Below are 16,016 nucleotides of genomic sequence, written 5' to 3'. Positions count from 1 at the left end.
AGACAACCCTCATTGTCATTTCAAAGTGTAGGAACAAAAGTCAGGACAGTACTAAATAATAAACTAAAATTGAGTGGCTAGGATGCTGGAGGCAGGAGTAGAGCCAACTTCTGGGGGAAAATAAGATGGTAGGATCCCCACAGTATTGAGGATATCAAGTGGTCACACTGTGTACTTCAGCCAAGCACAATGCCAGGAACAGATTGTTGCTCAGTAAGTAAGATTTGTTAAGTGGGTGAATAATGAACTCTAACCCAGAAGAGTGGGTGGGCACCCACATAAGGGTGTATGGGTGTGGGGGTGTGTGTACTCAGATATATCAGTCACAAGGCAGCAAGGGACCTAATGAGTAATTGTTGTTATAGCAATTTTCATAGGCTTAGTTATGCATACAAAAGATTTCACCTTAGACTACCTCAAATGGCCTAATGTCTCCTCACAGATAGACAGAATCGATTCCAATCACTTGGGGTAATGTTGATAGACTTCACCCCAAAGCAGAAATAGTGCATGGTCTACTTATTTAAACAGTTTTACCTTGTAAAAATTCAAGATTTAAGAAATAAATGGTGCAAGTAGTATTTGTGTGTTTTTTTTTCTTTTTCTTTTCTATAACATTGAGCAGTAGGCTCAAGGGATAGTACAGATTGGTATTATTTTCACTTTATGAACTGGTCTTTACAAAAATCTATGGGGTCAGTTTTATATCCCCTTTATTAGTTGGAAAAATTGGTGTTCATTGAGTGAACTCAATGCTTTCCAAACTTTATGTGTATGAGAATCAGAAAATCTTGTTAAAATGCAGATTCTGATCCAGCAGGCTCTTGTGGCATGGGTGTATGTATTTTTTTTCTAATTTTTATTTATTTATTTTAAGAGAGAGAGAATGCAAGTGGGAGAGAGGCAGAGAGAGAGAGAGAGAGAGAGAATCCCAACCAGGCTCCACACTGTTAGTGCAGAGCTCAATGACAGGGTAGATCCCATGAACTGTGAGATCACGACCTGAGCCAAAATCAAGACTCAAGACACTTAACCGACTGAGCCACTCAGGCAGCCCTGGGTGTATGTATTTCTGTGAAGCTACCAGGTGATGCTTTGTAGCTGGTCCAACTACCTTCCTTGAAGTAACAAATAACTAAGAGACTCACTCAAGGTGACAAAGCTAAAAATGTTAGGACCAAGATTTGAACTCAGCTCTTCTTATGGTAAATCTGAGACCAAAAACCATGGAGTTAGAATTCTGTTTCCCAAAAGATAAGAAAACAAAGATTAATGAGAACCTATCACCTTCTTGACACTGTCTCACACCCTTTGAGCAGGAGAGAAAATCCTAATTACTCTGATAGGAATCAGGAGACTGTAATAGGAAACCTACTCTTCTCTCCTTGAGATATTTTCCAATAAAACTTCCAGATTTCACTTGCTATTATTGATTAACCTGCTCTTGTCAAAGTTGTCAATGATTTCCTTGATTTTAAAAACAATGGACAGGGGCGCCTGGGTGGCTCGGTTGGTTAAGCGTCCGACTTCAGCCCAGGTCATGATCTCATGGTCCGTGGGTTCGAGCCCCGGGTCGGGCTCTGAGCTGACAGCTCAGAGCCTGGAGCCTGTTTCAGATTCTGTGTCTCCCTCTCTCTGTGACCCTCCCCTCTTCATGCTCTGTCTCTCTCTGTCTCAAAAATAAATAAACGTTAAAAAAAATTAAAAAAAAAAAACAATGGACATTTTTTTAACTTGACAACTCAGGAGTATTTGACACTGAAGATCATTCCTTTTCCTCCTCCCTTGATGTCTGTTTTAATGTTCCATTTGTGTTTTACCTCTCTGGCTGCTTCTTCCTAGTCTCCTGTGGAGGGTCCTTTTCATCTGCCCCTCTTTCTTGTGTTTCCTGAGTATTGGTTCTTGGACCCAGCCTTAATTTACTTTGCCCTCTTTCCCTATGGGATCAATGTTTAACCCTTCCATAGAATTCAACTTTCACCTTCAAGTTTTAACCTCCAGATTATACCTTTAGCTTAGATCTTTATACTCCAGATCTTTATACTTATTAAATATCTATAGCCCAATTTATACTTATTAAATATCTATAGCCCAAAACTAAACTGAATTAACTCATCTTTTTCCCTTAAATTATTTTTTTTAATTGTGTCATATCTTTGGTAAATCCATCCACCTGGTTGCCCTCTTCACTTCCTCTTTTACTTCCTACGTTCACTTCCCTTCCCTCTTACTTTCTACATTTAATCTAATTTTATAGATTGATTCTCCTAAATGGCTTTCAAATAACTTTCATCCCTCCACTTGCACAACATCTGCCTATTTCAGATTCATATCTCATTCCTTGATCATTGACAAACGCTTCTAACCTCTGGCCTTATTTCTTCCTAATCCATTTTCCACACTACTTCTAGAATAATCATTCTAAAATACTAATGTGATTGTGTCACAATCTTGCTTAAAGTGCTCCCCTTTGTTTTAGTATAGTTGGTAAATTCCTTAAGTAACATTGAAAGTACAATATGTACCTTTCTACTTTTCCTGATCATTGCCCATCATTGATATCCTTCTCCTAATGAACAAGACCATAAGCATCCTGGCCTACTTTTAGTTTCTCCATATGGCATGCTTTGTCATATATTTATGCCTTTCTGCTATCAATCTTTTTAGAACCACCAGAACACTCAATGACCATTTTCCAAGCTAACCTCAATATTCCCTCTATGATACCACCTCTTCAAGGAAACTTTCCATAATTCTTTCAGGCTAGGTGTTCTCCTCTTATATGTACTAACATAGCACCCTGGTTTATATCTTAGCACTGACTACACTGTATTATTTATTTGAGTCCTTTTAGAGTATGAGCATTCTGAGGACAGCAATTGTGTCTTGACTTCTGAATAACCAGAACAATGGACAGAGCCTGGAAGTTCAATTAACTTTTGCTGATGAGTGATGTTGGGAAAAAGCCACTTTCTTGACTAATTAGTCAAGGGTTTCCTTTCAGTGTTTCACCATTTTGCAGGAATCATACATTCTAAAATCACAGATCTTAATGAGTGATTTAAGCTTAATTTCTTTAAGCTTATGAGCTTAATTTCTTTAAGCAGTACATGACCCGACACATCCTGTTAAAAACATTCAATAGTAAAGGACTCTCACTAGAAAATATCATTTTATCATTTACAAGAGGTCTAATTATCACACTGACAAGAAGATTAGACTGGGTTTCCTTCACTCTTAAATTTTACCCAGTAGCACACTCTTGGCAAAGGGAGTGAATGGATCTCAGGCTAGTTGCTTTAACTCCTTTCTCCCTAACTTTATGTCAGGATGGAGTGATTCTCTATTCATGATAGAAAGACACAATAAATGCCTTGAATGGAGACATAAATGGAGGTGGTGTTCCTGTGGATTGGGGCTTGTTCTTATTTTCCAGAATCTTTTTGGTGAATGCATTTTTATTTTCATAACACAAGCAAAACAGTTAAAATTATCAAATTAACACCTGTTCATTTAAAAAGATTCAAAAAATATAAAGCATTCAGAGAAGAGATAACACAAATCACATATAATCTTACATTTCTGTAATAGATTGTTAAAATTTTGATGTATATCTTTCCAAAATAAATGGGATCACATTATATATGCTGTTATGTATTTTTTGAAATCAATTATGTCATTCATCTACTTTATAACATGTGTCTAAGCATGTTGTCAAATCAAAATTATTGCCATGAAAAAATATTTTATTTCTATTCAAGAGATTTCAAAATGCAGAGTGGCAAATAGAGTAGAATACTAATTACTATATATTATCTTTAGGGTGTTATGAAAATTGGAAATTGCCAACCTTATTTTTTTTTTGTATGTTTGTACAAAACATTTTAATTATGTGAAAAATTTATGGAAATAAAGCTGTGATGTTCAAAATGCTAGCCATTTGCCACATGTGGCTACTTAAATTTAAATTAATTAAAATAAAACAAAATAATTTTTTACTGCAATTGCACTAGCCAGATTTCAAGTGCTTAATAGCCACATATTACAAGTGCTTCTAGCATTAGAGGGCACAGATATAAAATATTTTCATCATCACAGAATGTTCTATTGGGGAGTGTTGGTGTAGAGTTCTAATATATATGTTACAATTTAAGTTTAACAATTTGTTGAGCATCAAGTATGTGTCAGATGTTATGTTAGACACCTTCCGCTTTTCTAGTGGTATTTTACTTAATACTCCCCAAAAGTTGTGGGATAAATAGTTGCCATACCTACTTTTCAAGTTAAAAAAAAAATGGAGGCTCATGGAAGCAAATTGACTTGATTGTAAGGGTTGGAAGTCAGTTGTAATCCTCATGAAAGTGTACTGATTTGATTAAAAGGGTTGGAAATCAATTATAATCTGTCCAACATCACTGTGTTAGTATCTGGTCAGCTGGGGCACTTGGTCTCATGGTACATAAGCTGCTGATTTCCCATATGAGAATTGCCAGGAAAGTCACCCCTTTGAATTCCATGTTGAGAATCAACTTGGAGACAAGCATCTCCATTCACTCAGTTATTCTTTATGGCCACACTCCCTTTAATTGAGCTGTACAGTTGGGCTGTGGCCCTCAGCCATTCTCCTAAGGTCTTAAAGTCCAAGATTCTCAACATTACTCACAAAACCCATCACAATTTTGTCTGAACTCTCTTGCATCATTTCCCATTCTCTACTTCCCAGCCTTGTGCCAGTCATGTCAAGTAATAATTCCCAAAGGAGGTATCATGTTTCCCATGTCTTCAGATAACTCATTCACTTGAACTGAAAGCTTCTTTTACTCTTTTCAACCTATCTAAGTATTGATGGTTTTTAATACTCAGCTCAGGTCCTGACTCCCCCTAGATGCTTTGCCTTAACCACAGAATATGACTTAGAAATCCTTGTAATTTAGGATTTCTTATTGTGCCTTGTTATTTTTAATAAATCACACTTACCACAGTGTGATCACTGATTAACTTGTGTGTCTCTCCATTGACTATAATCTCCTTGAGAGTAAGGCTTATATCTTATTCTGCCACAATACCACATATAGGTTTAAATGTTCAATTTTGATAATTAAACAACTTTTTTTCCAGGTATGAGATATCATCTGAAGATACAGAAGCAGAAGAAGAGAGAGTCCTCTCTTAGACAAATATACCTCAAAGGATTAGTCTCCATCTTTCCTTCACGTCCCACATCTTCTCTAAAACAGGTAAGGACAGTCACCTGTCTTTGATGGTCCTTATACTAAGATCATCTCTAGGAATACCGTGGCTGCTTGTTTCAGAATATGGGGGAAAAGAGGACAAGCACCATATAGAAGAGCCTGTAGCTGCCCAAGAAAGTACAGCCAGCACACTTTTCTCGTAACTTTGTCCCCTTCCAAGGCTGGAGGTGGAGCTCTTTTCACGTGCATCAGAGGGAAGCTGCTTCTTCTTCCCATCCCCCAACTGCCAGCCATGCTGTCTGAATCATTTGAGAAGTCCTCTCCACTCCTTCATTAACTCTCCTATGTGCCATATAGGGCTGGCTTGTGGTGACACCTGCCATAATGTGTCATCAGCTGACAGGCAATCACTTCGTAGAGGGTATTGCTCTGCTACAGAACACACATCAGATTGACACACTGCCTCTCCCTGATAGGGAAGAACAATTCTTCTACATCCTCAGGTAAAAAAAAAAAGTGGTATAAAATGCCAGGCTCCTGTAGCAATATGATGTGCATAGGGACATTATAAACATGAGAGTTTTTATAACTGTCATTCACCTTCCTGGCCTTGGGATGTGTGACATGGTTGTGACAATCACTTGCCCTCATCTCAAGCATATTCATTTATCCATGCATTTATTTATTCATGTATTCAACAAATTTGGGGGGTACTTTCTAAGATTTAGGTACTTGCTGGAAGTTCCAAGGGGATACAGGGGTAAACAAAACATGGTCCCTGACATTAAGAACATCTCATTCAAGCAGGAGACACAGGCACATAAACATGATTATAATGTAATGAGACAGGGGCTTGTAAAAGAGTCAGACATGAAGTACTGTCAGGCAGAGCACAATGGAAAGAGCCATTTATGAAGCCTGAGGGAATCAGGGAATGTTTCAAGGAGAAATGAAATAGGAGTTGATTTTTGAAGGAAAATGACATTTCATGCGAGCTGGGTAGGGAAGTCCTTCCTGGCAGTGGCAATAACAGGTGCAGAGGAGGTAGGTGTAAAGGGGTGTGAACCACAGTGCCCTGTTGCTGGAGCATGAGATAAGCAAGTGAGAGTCCAAGGAGATGGCATCAGACATGCCTTTGGGGAACATAGTATGTAAGGCCTTTGACAGTCTCATGTTGACAGTGGCTGGTCATCAGCTATTTAGTCAGGGTGGAGCACAGAGATTTTAAGGTGAATGCTTTCCAACTGAATCAGGAAAATAATAGGCTTTTAAAACTTCTGTAGTTCCCCTTTGTTTATTTTTATCTTTGTCTGTATGTGTTTTCATAATGATGAAAAACTCTAAAATACACACATAAAAGTCCTGGTGGTTTACTTTTGTGAGTAGCATGAGAAGAGGGGAGCTTGGGAGACTAGATCTCACTTCATAGGGTAAGTCAGTTCACAGCAGCATAACAGAAAAAAAAAGAACAAGGAAGGAAGGAAAGCTGAGAACCATGGCGTTAGTGGAGTAAGGGAAGACGGGTCCCAGAGACACCAATCTGAGACAGAGAAGTGGTCAAGTGTACTTGTAGCCTAACTGGCTGATCCCTCTCCCAGGGAAGGCTGATCTGGTGTCAAGGGACTATTGCAGGGTAAGGGTCTAGAGGGCATGCAATGCATATATAAGGAAAAAGCCATGAGGTGAGGTTAGAGAGACATGGAAAACACTAGAAATGGCAGACGCATCTAAGCAGGTAGAGGTTGATTGCTTTGCTGATTGTGTATTTGCTTAGACAAGATATGCCCAGTAAAACTTGTGTATGGGCATAGAGAGGTGGATAAGAAATGTATTATCAATAAGATAACCACGTGGGTCTTCCTTTTGTCCCTGAAAAGATATGGCCAACCCTAAAATGTAGGCAGGCTGTCTAAGATTATGCCAGGTGCTAGCAGCAAAGGTACTGAGATCAGACAGGAAGGAACAAGTCTAAATCTCAGCTCTACTGCCAAATTATGAAATAGGCATGAAAATACCTTTCAGCATGATTGAGACGACTATCTGAAATAATGTATGTAATTTAGCTCATTTCCAGGCTTTCAAAGAATGGAGCTGTTATTTTACACAGTTTGTATGTTTTCTGTGTAGCACAGTACTGGGCCCTCAAGAAACTTAGAAATATTCCTTGGCATGATTTCTCTTGGTTTGCAAGTGCACTGGAAGTTTAAATTAATCTTTTGCAAGTATAAGGCACACGAAGAGTTATCACCAGTTGGTATTGAAGGAGATAGTCATTTGTCAGTAATATTGACCCAAGGAAAACCAGTCAGGTGTAAAGAGGCATCACTTTGAATTGATGTGACAAATGAAGCTCCATCATTTGAATGAGGAGACAGTAATAGGGTCACTGGATCTTGTGGGCCTAATCTGACACAAGTTAAATAGTCATTGCAATCCCAATACACAAGATTCCTTAGTCATCTGTATAGTTAGGAGTTGGGGATATGGGTTGCTGCTAAGAGTAGAGGTAAAATTTGTGCACCTCGGGCATGAAAACCTGAAATAGAATGACTACTTAGAAACAAACTGAAGGATTTGAAAAAGGCAGGAAATAGGTATCAATGTCCCAACAAAAATATTAGTACACTTAAAACTATTTCTTTGAATATATACATCACTTATCTGTTAAAATGATTTGCTGATAAACCTTAAGTGTCCATCTCTGAAAGCCAGCAAATCTTATTTAAATTTAACCAAGAGCAGGCAAAATTTTGACAAGTTTCTATTCTTCCTTCAGCATTCAAGCTTATGTTTAATTCAGTGTTTCATCATTTGCAATGAAATAAACTTCTTCATGCTATGAAAAATTTACAAAATGTGAAGCAAAGGGAGTGTATTTCAGGTACACAATGATATTAGCTGCTCAAAAAAAATTGTTCATGTAAGGCATGAACTTACACTTGTGTATTGAAGAGGGAGATAGGAGATAATATTAGAAGCTAAAGAAACAGAAAAGTGTATATTCAATTTCCAGAACCCCATATACAAATTGGAGTCTTACTGTCTGCCCAGCATTGTTCTAGAGACTGTGTAGATAGTGCACCTCCAATCTGCTGGTTTCCCCTGCCTCCTTTCTCTCACCCGCAATTCTGCCACAGTAATATGAATAAAATGAATATTTATGAAATTAATATGTAGTTCTAACACCGAATTTTAACTTCTTAAGGTCCCCCTCCTTTCTTCTCCTTCTCCTCTTTGTCCTCCCTCTCCCCCTCTCTCCCACCCCTTGCAGCAGCAGGAAGCTGTGAACTCTGGGAGAAGTTCAGCTGTAGTCAGCTCCACCACCATCAGTAGTGAATGCTCTCCTGGCTTCATTAACACCACCTCGTTTCTGTTCTTACAGTCCTAGGAACTTCCCATAGTTTCTAATCTCAGTATTACTTCCTCTTCCCTTTTACTTTCTCAACTCTTCAAGCACTTTGGAAACATGTTCTATCAAAGTACCTCTATTCGAAATACACAGTGTGGTTTCTATTTTTCTCGTTGGACCCAGATTAACTCAAGGTCTTATTAGCCCATGAGTATACATGAAGTCAGAGTAGCAATCATAGCACAAAATATGTCTTTCCTATCATCTACTCTTGCAGATCTTCGCCACCTGCCACATTTCTCTCACTCAAGTGTAATGAGGGTCAATAGGTAGATCTCCTGTGTGCCAATTTGGTTGAGCAGAACCACTACATTGCTGAGTGTTCTGGGCGTCTGCCACCTTATATCATGCCTCCCAGTCTCCATCATTGCTCTGTTGGAGCGTTCCTGGGTACTGCCACTCGTGCCAAAGCACTGCCATATGCTCCTCTGCATACAACATCATGTCTTTTCACATGGGAACAAAGCAACATTACTTGTGTCGCTGGAAATCAGACTCCCTCACAAAAATAACTCCTTCAACTCTGGTCTAAAACCCCAAGTTGGCATAGAGGAAGTGATAATTGAGGGTGCTGAGCGAGACCTGTGGGGCACCTAGCTAAATCTCAGTCTATCGTTCAGTGAGATATGGTTGCATGGTCATCTCTCCAGAAATGAGTAGCTGAGAGGGAGGCCATGTGATGGGGTCTCAGAGGTGATGATCTCAGGTAGCCTAGGGGTGGACGAGGGCAGTGGCACTGAGAAATGACAGGTGCATGTTTTTAAACAAATAATATATAAATGAATTGAATTTTAAAATGCACCCCCACACCCCCAAAGTTATTCTTCATTAAACACTTTGGAACTCTTCATTGAGCTCCAGCAAGAGTTATTCCTGACCTCATGTGGCACCAAGGTAGCCACCAGGCCTTCCTGCTTGGAGAGATAAGGATGTGTGGTGCAGAGATTCAATTTCAGGGAAAAAAAGAATTAACAAAATTTTTTCTCTAACCAATAAGAATTTGTGAGAAATCAAAATGTCAACAATTATGTTTGAAAACAGTTTTTGCCAGAAATTTTTTTATTGAGATATATTTTATATACAATAAATGTACTCATTTTCAGTATAGAGTTCAATGAACTTTGGCAAATGCATGTAGAACAGTGGAATCACCTCCAAAAGTTCCTTCATTCCCTTCCCAGTAATTCTCCCTCAATATAACAACTAGTCTGATTTCCTTCACTTTATATTAGGTTTTCCTGGCTTAGAATTTTATACACATGAAAAAATACAGTATTTCTCTTTTGTGTCTGGCTTCTTTCACCCAACCTTATGTCTATAAGATTCATAAACAGAGAAAGTAGTTTGTTCTCTTTCATTGTTAGGAGTATTCCATGATCCCATTGTTGTGTGTCTTTGTCAGTTCTTAATTAGACACCTGGGCTATTCCCAGTTTTTTTGCTATTATGCATAAAACTAATATAAAAAAGTGAAAAGAAATAAAAAAGAAAAGCCCTATATTAGAGTACAAGCTACCCTGGTAGGACGAAACAATCCCAATACATCGTGGCTTCTGCATGATAGAAGCTTATTTCTGCTGATGTATATTCTAGAAGTGAAGAGCCCAGGGCTGAGGGTGGCTTTGTTCCCCCCAGGTTGATGGACTAGCTCTGCCATCCTCAAAACATGAATTTGATCTTTATATCTGAGGTGGTCATCCAATCATTGTCATTTCCCAGACAAAGGAAAAAGGAAGAGAGTATCCAAAATAAGAAGCTTTGCTTAAGAAAGTGACTGGAGGTTATATTATGGACATCACAGGTGCATATATCCCATTAGCTGGAACTAATTCATGTGTCTACTCCTATTACAGCAGAGGCTGGGAAATTTGTCTCCAGCTGGACAACCAAATGCCCAGTTAAAAGTTTGGGGCTCAGGGAACACATGCAGATATGTGGGTTGTGGTCTGAAAAAGCGTGCCCTGCTGATAAGCTAGGGGAGCTGATATCCAACCCATGCTCTGCTCATCAAGACAGTGAGTCCCAGTCTATCTTCTTCACACAAAAGTTTGACAAGTCCTGTGTCCACAGAGCTGTCTCTGCCCCAAGGGCAACCTTTTTCTGATTTGTGCAAGGTAACTCTTTAGGCTAAGTGGCAGTTCTGGAAACTCCTAATAGAAGATATTAACAGCCCATACCAGAGACTCTCTCTCTGTAGGGTTCATATCCAGTTCTTGGGACTGAGCAAAATAGGAAGAAGTTAGGAATAAACACCATCCTTTGTTTTGCAGCTTTCTCTCTCTCCTATGTGAGTGCCACACCAAAATCTTCCCGTTTCAACCTAAGATAGGAGCTTGGCTAAAAATTAGCAGGGGCGCCTGGGTGGCTCAGTCAGTTAAACATCCAACTTTGGCTCAGGTCATGATGTCCTGTTCATTTGGGTTCGAGTCCTGCATCAGGCTCTGTGCTGACATCTTAGAGTCTGGAGACTGCTTTGGATTCTGTGTCTCCCTTTCTCTCTGCCCCACCCCTGCTCATGCTCTGTTTCTCTCTCTCTCAAATAAATGCACATTAAAATTTTTTTAATTACTTTTTGCAAATTGAGTACCTCTGATATCTTCCCCGCTATTACATTCATATCGTTTATCCTCACTATATATTACATATAAGGAAACTGAGACTCAAGAGATTTTGGGTAAGTTAACTAGGAGCATATAGCTAGTAGGCAATTAGATATGAATTTGGTCCCAGGTCTATCTGACTCAAAAGCCATTGCTTATTTTATTATACTGCCTATTAAGTTACAAGCACTGGTACCTTGTGATAAAAAATGAACTACTTGTAATATGAACCTTTTTAATAGAGAGGTTTCAGGAAACAGGACATCACCAGGGCCACACTGTCATTGTGGTTTACACTTCCCATGAACTCTTTCCAATAAACATTTCATTTAAATTTAATAAAGTAGTTAATAAAGCCATAAAGGTTAATTACTAGTTAAGGGAAAAATATGACTTCACTTTGGTGAACATGTGAAAAATGAATCAACTTCGTTTTGCAGTTAACCCAGGATTATACAGGCAATAAAGCATGATTATGGATTTAACATGTTAATTCCCAGTAGATTTAATAGCGGTGCTATGAAGTACATGACCAATCGCTAACCCATCTGACAAGACTTCAGACAGCACTAATCAAGATTAAATCACTTGGCCCACATGTGGATGCAATATATCTTTCAAGATGAAATGACTATAATTTGTCATCATGGAGTTATTATAAATGCCGATAGGATGAAAAGTGGAGAAGGGAAAGTGGGGAACGCAATCTATGATCTCAATCTGACACCTCACTTTGGTAGCCATTTTTCGAAAAAAATAACCTTTAATTTTTTTCATAGCTTAAAGATTCTCTCTAGGGATGGCTCTAGTGGTTCATGATTTACTTATAATTTGTAGAATAAAGCAAAGCATCCACATCCCTTAAAATATTTTGCCTTTCCAAAAATAGACCATTGGCAGAGTCATCTTTTTGTAGCACTAATATCCTACATTCAACATCTCTTTCTGTTTCATCAGTGTTGCTTTAATTCTTGAGAAACAGAATCCTAAATAACAGTATATTTTGTTAATCACGGATTGTACTACCTGGTTACCATAAAGGAAAAATGGTACGTTGTTTTCATTACTTGAAGATTAGCAATAGGGATCTGAAAATGATGGGCCCTGGGCCAAATCTAGCCCACCAACTATTTTTGTATATGAAGTTTTATTGGTACTTAGCCACACTCTTTCAATTATGTAACATCTTTGGTTGCTTTCATGCTACAATGACAGAGATAACTAGTTGTTACAGAGACCATATTCCTACAAAGCCTAAACTATTTGCTGTCTGAAACATGGTTATTTTTAGGGCCATCTGTCTCTCCCATTCATATCATGCATTTTAGACTTTGGTTCCCAATTTCCTTAAAGTCTCACATCAAAACTTCTCCCTCATAGTAGTGAGAATTAAATATAGGAACATGTGTTCTAATGAACAACGGGTGCTTACAAATATGAATTCATTGCTCCTTGCCCAACATGTTGCTGTTGTTTTAACAGGAGACAGTACGGTGTGATGGTTAAGAGCATGGACATTGGCTTCATACTGTGTGGAGTGAGAGCCAGCTCTCCCACTATTATCTGTATAACCTTGGGCAAGTACCTTAAGTCCTCTGTGCCTCAGTTTTTTTTATCTGTAAAATAAGGATTGTAATAATATAACTTTCTCAAAGAGTTCTTTGTACAATTAAAAAAGGTAACACAAACAATAGGTTTAGCATAGTTCTTGGCACACAGTAAGCACCACACTAGTGTTAGCCGCCACCACCACCATCAGTCATCATTATTATTATCATCATCACCATTAAAAGAGCTTAGATCATGCTGGAAAGAATTAGTCCATTTCCTACTGATTGAACAAGTGGTGTAGGAATTGTTAAATCTAAACAGCCCTGTGTTCAGCCCTGTGTTCGATCAAACTCTATGATCATCTACTTTTTAAAATCACAAATAATTTAGCTTTCCTGCTTTAGTTTCCACATTATGTAGTATAGGTTAAAAGAAAGACCTCATCAGTGAGTTGAGGATTAAACCAGCTAATATTTATGAAGGCTTCTGAAACTGTCCCCAGCACATTGTATGTACTCAATAATTGATAGTTTTCTCCTCTGCCTTTCTGTTCCCTTTTTGGTAGACTGACCCTCCTGATTGTCTCCTACTTCCTGATTATTCATGCTCTAAACCCCAGTGATGCTCATCACATCACAATTGCCCATTTGCCTTCCTCTATTCTCTGCCTCTTCAATTCTTGTGTCCACACCAACCTGTGTCATTTCATATGCCAAGTTTTTAACAACAATAATGATAATAAATATTAGCAAACAGCAAATAGATATGTTTTATATTTATATGGCATTATTTCCAGGTATTGTTTCAAGCACCTTACAAAAATTGACTCCTCATAACAACCCTTTGAACTAGGTACTATTATCCTCATTTATATATGATGAAGTTGAGGAACAGATGTTTTAAATAACTTGCCCAAGTTCACACAGCTCGTAAGTATAGAACAAGGATTTGAATCCAGACAGCCTGACCCTGGAGTCTATGCTTTTTGCCATGATGCTATAGTGCCTCCTAAAATGATTTCAAAATCATTTCATTTTGTTAAATCAATGTGCTCTAGTTAAATTTGTGTTTCCTAAAGCTTTCTTTGATCAGAGTTTGAGACTAATGGAGTTCATAAACATATTCTACCAATGCATTTCTGCCTGTGAATTTACATTCATGTATGTTCCCTGTATAGAATGGTCCATCTGCTTGTTATACATGTAATGTTAAAGTCACATAGTCTCTCTCTCTGTGTGTCTCCCTCTCTCTTTTAACAGTTTGGGTAAAATCATAATTTCCAGATGGAGTTCAGCCCTACAACTGTTATTTTCAAGAAATGTTTCTCGAACTAATATACATATTAATCACTGAGGATAATATTAAAATGCAGATTCAGATTCAAGTTGGAGGCTGAGACTCTGAATTTCTATCAAGTAACAAGTGTCATTTTTTAAAGTTTATTTTGCAAGAGAGAGAGCACAAGTAGGGAGGGGCAGAGAGAGAGAGAGAGAGGGAGAGAGGGAAAATCTCAAGCAGGCTCCATGCTGTCACAGCAGAGTCCAATGCAGGGCTCAATCTCACGAATCATGAGCCAAAACCAAGAGTTGTACACTTAACTGATTGAGCCACCCAGGTGCCCCTGAAAGTGTCATTTTAATACAGTACATAGAGAATTTCATATTAATACACAATGATTACATAAGGGCATCCTTTAGAGTCTCCTTGGTTGGGCACAGTTGACTTTTAGGTTTAATAGAGAAAAGTGATTAGAATAGATCACACTGGACTTCATGGTAGGGATCCTTTTTGAGTCACTGTTTCCTCAAGATGGCTCTTACAACCAATGACCTACTTAAATAAAACTTTGTTTTGTACCCTTTATCATTAATTAATTCATTTAGCACTCATTAAGTACCCATTACGTGCCATGCTGCTTCTTTTCTTGAAGAAGGTCTCTTTCTTGGGTCAGGGGAAGGGGGTGGGGTGGACCCAGACATGCATGATAAAAAGTCAAAATAAGTATTTTTGATGTTCCAATAGAAGTTTGTATGGGGATACAAAGGAAATTGTTCATTTGTAATAGCTTGATATTTGGGAAAATAATCAAGTTAGGCTTCAAAGAATTATCCCTTGAATGGATTCTAGAAAGTAAGTATTGTCTAAGAAAACAGTGAAACAAAGAATATTCTAAGCTAAGAACTCATGAAGAAGACAGTGGCTTGGCCTAACTGCCGAACCAGCATTCTACTGGTATCATTGTATCTTGGGACTTTGGATCACATTTGAAAAAGAAAAAGCAAAGAACATGATGCAGTAGACAGTAGAAATTGAGAAAGCATTAAATAGTGAAGCAGGGGAGAAATTGATGATTGCCTTGCTTCAGCAATTAGGCTGTTGCGTCTGTTCTTTGCTTGTTTTAACATCCAAGCACTATATTTCTGCTGAAGCATAGCACCTTATTCTTCTGAGTTCTCAATAAGTAAGTATATATGCAGAATCCTTATATTTCAAAATGTTTTTGTCTAGTAGTTGGTATATAAAAGTAACATTTATAATATATTTGCTTGTTCTGAAACCTAACATAAAAAATATGCCTGCCAACTCCCTAAACAGTGTTATAGTTGCACATTACTAAAACTGTTGAAGCTACCTGTGTTCAGATGCTTTATACAATAATAAATGATATATCAATGAAATAAATCTGCACATGGCAGCATTTCTAACCAGTGTCCTAAAATTTTACTTTGGGTCACTTAAACAATGTGATAAAATTTGTTGTATTTCTCTGTATAATATTAGTAGCTCACTTTGAAATGACTGTTTAACTTAAATCCAAAAATCAAGATTAATAGGTTAGAAATGGAAAGAAATCTAGGAAACCCTCTAGCTGAATGTTGTAGGTCCAAATTATAATCCAGTAAACAATTTACAATCCACCATGGACCACAATAATGTGACAAAGAAGGCTAGGTGAATGTGAAAGAGGAGTCCAGTCAAAACCACTGACAATAAAGAAGTAAGAAAAAGTTTCAGATGTATTGCAGTGACATCATTGTATGGAACATCAGATCAGTGATTCAAAAAGCGATTGAATCAGTATCATTTAACTAAAGTTGGAAACCGAATTGCAGAGAAGTTAACTAACTTATCCAAGATCACACAGCTCAATAGTACCAGACCAATTATAGGAAAAATGTGTATTGAACACCTATTATATGCAAGACACTGGAATAAGTGTTGTGAAAGGAGTGCATTTGTATAAGGCAGGGAGGTTACCATCTAT

This window comes from Panthera uncia, chromosome D4 (assembly GCF_023721935.1).
Source record: "Panthera uncia isolate 11264 chromosome D4, Puncia_PCG_1.0, whole genome shotgun sequence".
Classification (NCBI taxonomy): Eukaryota; Metazoa; Chordata; class Mammalia; order Carnivora; family Felidae; genus Panthera; species Panthera uncia.
This window is presented reverse-complemented; position numbering follows the sequence as displayed.